Raw genomic sequence first — 7,494 nt, 5'->3', positions numbered from 1 at the left:
TTGTTTGATCATTTCCTTCGCAAAGTTGAATTAACTTCTCCCAAATTTATTTGGCGGTTTTGCACATTTTGATCTTACTGAACGTTACTTTGTCCAGTGTCTTATACAATATATCTTTTGCAACGTTGCCTAGATTTGCCTTTCTCTTGTCCTCTGTAGTCCACTCATCTCGAGGCTTTTCAATTCGGTGAGGTGCCCCTACAGTGATAGCAACAGCTGTGTTTGCTTTCAAAATTTTCATGCGTCCGTCAGTTATGACGTACCACATGTCATCGTCTTGTGCAGCTAGATGAGCCTGCATTCTGATTTTCCAATCATCAAAATCTTCCCTGGAGAACATTGGAATCTTATTGAATGAAGACATAGTGATTAGATTGAGGATAGATAATCTTTGACAGGATATGCCTTGCTCTGATACCACTTGTTAGGATCGGTTATTGACTAAGGAGTGTTTAGAAGGGGGGGTTGAATAAACACTTCTAGGAATTTAAATGTTTTTCGAAAAAGGTAGTTCAGTTTTGTTACAAACTGAACTAAGTATCCCGTCGGTCAATATCAATCAGTTAAACTGAATAAGCAGCTGCGGAAAATAAACTGATTGAAAGATAGAATATCTAACTAGAAATAAAGAGCTGAAGTAAAGATAACACAATATGTTTCTGGATGTTCGGAGAATTGAATAACTCCTACGTCACCCCTTCTATCACAAGGATAGGATATTCACTAAAAGACTTTGATCGAGTACAACGCTTGTACAGACCCACTTCAGTTAGGACTTATCTATTGCCTGAACTGAAACTCTTAGTATAATATTCTGGATGTTCGGAGAATTGAATAACTCCTACGTCACCCCTTCTATCACAAGGATAGGATATTCACTAAAAGACTTTGATCGAGTACAACGCTTGTACAGACCCACTTCAGTTAGGACTTATCTATTGCCTGAACTGAAACTCTTAGTATAATACAATGATCTCTGTAAGTAACTGAACTTAGCACTTATCGAATTATCAATATTTCAGAGTGTTAGTTTGCTCAATGTGTAGCCTTGATTGCTACGAGTATATCTGATAAGTGTGAGCTGAGATTTTGACGGAGTAATGGCAAGTTTGAGATTGGTCAATCGTGTGTCTTGTCAACTGCTCTTTAGTCATATTTATAGACTTATCTTTCAACGGTAATTTTGAATTCTCGTATCCGTTGATTGCCACCTTATCATTTCTTGGACAATGTTCTCGATTGCCGCTTCATCATTTATTGTACGACGGCGTATTAATCTCAATAGCCGAAATACGTTGTTCTATGCAGTGCGGCTTTCCATATTCAGTTGCTGTCTGATATGTCTTTTTGTCTGTTGAATGATCTTTCCCGAGGTATCTTCAGTTGAGAAGCTTTAATGTTTTCGGCTGAATGTTTTAACTGATCTGTTCTCAACTGATCAGTTTTTGTCAACTGATTTCAGTTGAATGTCCAGCTGCCGAATTTGCTTTCATGTATTAGTTGATTTGATCGTTTGATTTGTGTTTTGTCAAACTCCAGAATTTAGTTTCCAACAATTTCCCCCTTTATGGTGTTTGACAAAACCAAGAGATTTAACTCAGCTCTTTGTTGATAATAGATTACGCAACTGAATCATAGAATATCTGGGTTTCTTGTAGATAATATAGAAGTCTGAGGAAATGATATCAGTTTATAATAATAGCTTGATTAATTCTTCATCTAATTCTTTAGCATAACTGAATCATAAAATAACTTGTCAAATGATATCAGTTTCTTCAGCTGCTTTCCCCCTTTTGGTCAAATATATCCATCTTGTCAGATAGCTTGCGAACGTGAGAAGAAAGAACCGTGACAGAGGATGACATATTTTCAGTAGCAGTAGTCATTGTGACTTGCAGTAGTTCAATAACAAAAACTTAGACATGCCATGATCATAAAACTTTTCATAAACATACATGCATCATACATAATTAAACATGCATAAACTCCATCACTTTGCATAGAGATATGTTTCAAAGCAACTGACCCATACACAAATGTTCCTGATCAAATTAAACAACAGTACTGGGCTTGCAGGGAAAATCGACTACCACATACATGAGATCTCCGGTCATGCTTTACCACTTTCCAATCCTGATCTAAATCCGGTCAGGCTTTACCAGGGTGGAGAGGTCCCCGGCCACGTTCACCGGCTTCCAAACCAGTTCATAATTGGTCACAAGACATTTAGCATACCTAAAAACATAAAATATTTCCTTTTGCACGTTGAACATACTAACATGGCATTGAGGGATTCGCTGGCTCTCGCTTGGGGCCAATGCTGCTCATACTTCACAATTACATGCACTTAATTTCATAACGTGGACGTAAAAGTCATGCTCACCACCTGAAATGACAATTTAATTAAGATGTTCTAAATCACTCAGGACTTGACCTTATTTAATCATCGTACTAAAACATGACATCGAACCCCAAAAAAATTTTATATGAAGTGTGAAATTTTCCCCAAACATGGACAATATGGACCTAAAAAAAATAGTGGTTAAAAGTCATTGACAAGCGCCTAGGCGCTGGACAGTGCTGTTGCACTACATAGCACCGCAGGTTTAGTCTGCGGCACAACAAGGGCAGTGTCGCGGTGCTCAACTTGCGCAGAACAGGCGTTGCAATGCTCACCCTGCGCACAACCAACCAAAAGAACACATTTTCATGCAATTTTAAAAGTCACGCTCAAACGACCAGAACCGATACAACGTGTAATGCCCGAGATTTTATTGTATTAATCTGAGATTATTGATTTAAGAATTGTTGCGATTCAAGATCCAACCGTTTGAGTTTTAATCCGAGTTTGATATTGTGCTTCTCTCGTCGAAGGCTTCACAAGGACATAAGTTTTCTTATGTTTTGTTATGATTCGAAAATATGATATTTGAGAAATCATGATATGATTTATATTATGTGTTACTGAGATTGTAGTATTCGTAGAATCGAAACCAGATACCGTATGAATTTGTTATCATTTTCAGATTTGATTTGATTGAGATTATACAGATTTGGTGTCAGATTGGGTTGATGATTGATTATGAGTTATCGTGATTGATGTCTATTGATATTTTATTTCTGGTATTTTGAGATTGCGATGTTATGCAGTCGAAACAGAATTAGATTGAGATTGATCAAATACAGACTTGTATTGAGTTGTATAATGATATTGTACTTCTCGAATGTCATTCCAGATTGATATTGATGATTTCAAAGACAGAACAGAAGCAAACCCTGAGAAAAGAAAGGTATAAATCAATGTTAATCGAGAAATATGACTCGATTTAGATTCAACTTGAGTTTCCCAAAACCACATACTTATTTGTTATTGCTTTAATACCTTTGTATTCTTTGAAAGTATTTGCTTATTCTACTGATTTATAGAAAAGGAGAGAATAAAAGATAGATATCAAGAAAGAGTCTTTGTCAGAGGCGCTGAGTCACTGGATGTTTGGTTTATATCGATGTGCTTAGGAGTAGATCGACTTCTATTGCAAAGATTCGATATAATGTGCCAACGTCCGGGAACCGGGATCCCTAGACTAGATCAAAGTCGAGTCAGAGATTAAGAATCAAAGAGTTTGATTTACAGTTTTATATCGATTCATGTCTTTCAGATTATGATACATGTTATTGATAATTGTTATATGCTTTTATATATGTTTTTATATGAAATGCATGTATAAGTTATTTATACTGGGATTCGTATTCTCACCGAAGTTGTCCGGCTGTTGTTGTGTCTGTATGTCTGCATGACAACAGGTGGGACAGGATCATGGTCGAGAAGAGGATGAGGTATCGAGATTAGCATGGAGATCCGGGCCAAGAAGTAGAATTGGTTTCAGCACTTGATATGGAGTTGTTGGACCCTTGTTGATATAAATGTATGTTGTACAAGACTCGTAATTTTACTTTTGATTCTTATATAAAATTGACTATCATATGTTGCGCACTTATGTATTTAAAAAAATAAAAAATTTAGACCCAATTTATTTTATTGATCCATTTATTCCCAAATATGAGTAAGAAATGAATTAGCGTCCGGGTCCCCACACAACGAGACTCAACCTAGGCTGCTTTGGCAAAGTTCCAAACTCACACAAGCGCCCCAAAACAACGACGCACAACAAACAACGCACCACAACCAGTGAACACAACATTTTGACACCAACACGTTTCCTACGACTTCTAATGGAACCAATGCCTATGGACATGAAACGAAGCATCTAAAATCATCCCAACCTCATGCTCAACATAAATAATTCATCAGCAATCACCCAAAGTTCCCCAATGAAGCCTGCAACAAATAAACTTCAAGAACACGTTAAGAGCGCATTCTCATAAAAACAATGTTTGAGCAGTCCCACGAAAACGATCATAACTCACTATTTCCTTGTCCAAAAATAATGAATCTACTGTAAAATCAAAGGTATCAAAAAGTACTACGTTTTATATGTTGAAATCTTTTCTAGAAAATCTTCCGAATTTCGCAGTAATCGAAATGACAGAAGTCATAATTTTAGATCTAAAAATTTGGATCCAAAAATGATTTCAAATGTTTTTGCTCAAACTTTTTCACAACGTACATGGTTTTTCACGCATAGTAATAATCACAACACATAATATGATGAGATCAATGCAGAAACAATATAATACCCATGCCTTGATCTTTCAAAATTCTTGAAACAACGATACCAAAGCAGACGAATGCGACGGTTGATCCGGAACAATTTTTGGCTCGATTTCTTGAAGCAAACCCAAGTGAAATGCTGAAAAATCGAGAGGCAAGGTGGCTGCTACTGAAAGCACTAAGAATCCTAGGTTTTTCTTTAAAAAAAAAAGAAAGCAACCAAGTGTGTGTGCAAGGGGAAAAACCGATGGATGCGTGTGTGTGTGTGTGTTAAAGAGTTAACACGTGTGTGTTTAATTAGGGGCAATAAAATTGCTTAATTAAGAATTAAAAATGTTAATTAAAAATTTAATCCCCACTACTTTTACAAAATCCCCTAATTAACAAAATAAAATACAAAATTGCTAAATTTTAAAAGTTATAAAATCATAAAATCACCTAATAATTAAATTAGGGTTTTAAAAATGCTAAAATACTAAATAACTTATTTTAAATGCATCAATCCTAACTAAAAATAAAATAACACATTTTAAAATCACCAAAATCGTCGCCGATCTCCTTCTCGATCTCGCATCGTATAATCACCTGAAACATGAAACTTAAGAAAACATTTTAATGTGCATCACATAAAAATAAATAATTTAAAATGATGCAATCTATAAATCATGCACCGCTAAAAATCATTTTAAACTTAAATAAATAATTTTAACAATTAAATAAATGCATGGGTTTTACGTGTACTGATTTTGGGCTCAACAATTCCTCCCCCACTTAAATGAATTTCGTCGTCAAAAATAAATCTTACAAACAGTTCCGGGTTGTGATTCCTCATATCTGCCTCGGACTCCCAAATGGCCTCCTCCACTGCTTGATTCAGCAACCGGATTTTGACCAACTTGGTCACTTTGTTCTGAAGTCTCTGCTCCTATCTGTCTAAGATTTGGATGGGTCTCTCCTCATACGACAGATCTGTAGCCAACTGCAATGGCTCAAAGCTCAAGACATGCGAAGGATTTGCTATGTATTTCCTCAGCATTGAAACGTGGAATACATTGTGTACTCCGGCCAAATTTGGCGGTAGGGCAACACGATAAGCTAGTGTCCCATCTCTGTCAAGAATCTCGAACGGTCCAATAAACCTCAGTCTAAGCTTTCCTCTCTTCCCAAACCTCATAGCACACTTCATAAGTGCTATCTTTACCTTGACCACCACATCTGCAGTCTACTGAACAATCTCTGGAACAATTTCTGATCTCTCACCAACTTCATCCCAATAAATCGGCGATCTTCACTTCCTTCCATACAGTGCCTCATAGGGAGCCATACATATAGACGATTGGAAAATATTGTTGTAGGTAAACTCCACTAGAGGTAACTTTGATTCTCAATTCCCATGGAAATCGATCACGCAAGCTCTCAACAAATCCTCCAAAATCTGAATCACTCGCTTAGACTGGTCATCTGTCTGAGGGTGAAGGTTGTACTGAATAGCAACTTCATGCCCATGGCTGCATGTAAACTCTTCCAAAAGGACGATGTGAACCTCGGGTCCCTTTCGGTCACAATAGAAGATGGGATCTCATGCAATTGGACTATCTTCCTGGTATAGAGTTCTGCATAGTGAGTCATGGAGAAAGTCGTCTTCACTGGCAAGAAATGTGCTGAATTAGCAAGTCGATCCACTATAACCCAATGGCATTGGATCCTTCGACTGACCTCGGCAAACCATTAACGAAGTCTATGGTGATATTATCCCATTTCCACTCGGGGATAGGGAGTGACTTAAGCATTCCCGCTGGTCTCTGATTCTCTGCTTTCACTTGGTGACAAGTGAGGCATTCAGACACAAATAGGCGGATGTCTCGCTTCATACCCTTCCGACAATACAGAATCTGCAAATCATTGTACTTCTTGGTACCTCCTGGGTGGATAAAATACGAAGATGTATGTGCCTCTGTCAAAATATCCTCTTTAATCGAATCAACACTAGGCACCCACATCCTTCCTCTGTATCCCACAATACCATGACACACTTTGTAGAGTACACTGCCCTTGGCCTCATCCTTCAGTCTCCATTTCTGTAATTGCACATCCGAAGGCTGACTTCTACGGATTCGGTCTAGAAAAGGAGACTGGACTGTTAGATTAGAAAGCTTAGGAGCCATGCCATTAGGATAAACCTCTAAACCAAACCTTTGAATTTATGACTGAAGAGATCTCTGCATTGACAACTGTGCTACGACTGCAACTTTTTTGCTCAAGGCATCTGCGACAACATTAGCTTTCCCTAGATGGTAGCTAATTTCACAATCTTAGTCTTTCACTAAGTCCAAACACCGTCTTTGTCTCAATTTCATTTCTTTCTGCGTGAAGAAATATTTGAGAATCTTGTGATCATTGAATATCTGGCATTTCTTGTCGTACAGATAATGTCTACATATCTTCAACGCAAAGACAACGACATCTAACTCAAGATCATGAGTTGGATAATTATTCTCATGCACTTTCAACTGTACGGAGGCGTAAGCTATAACCCGATTGTGCAGCATCAAAACTGCACTTAAACCGAGCTTAGAAGCATCGGTGTATAGCACAAAATTGTCTTGCCCTGCTGGCATGGCTAACACTGGGGCTTAAATAAGAGCATGCTTCAAAGTATTAAAGCTCTTCTGAGATTCTCAACTCCATAAAAAATTACCACTCTTTTTAGTCAATGAAGTGAAAGGCAATCGAAGAAAATCCCTGAAGAAATATCCGGTAGTAGCCTGCTAAACCTAGGAAACAGCGGATCTCTGAAGCATTCTTCTGTTCAACTCATTCCT

Source organism: Primulina eburnea, chromosome 5 (assembly GCF_022965805.1).
Source record: "Primulina eburnea isolate SZY01 chromosome 5, ASM2296580v1, whole genome shotgun sequence".
NCBI classification, from domain to species: Eukaryota; Viridiplantae; Streptophyta; class Magnoliopsida; order Lamiales; family Gesneriaceae; genus Primulina; species Primulina eburnea.
The sequence above is the reverse complement of the archived record's forward strand: the minus strand, read 5'-3'. Positions refer to the sequence as shown.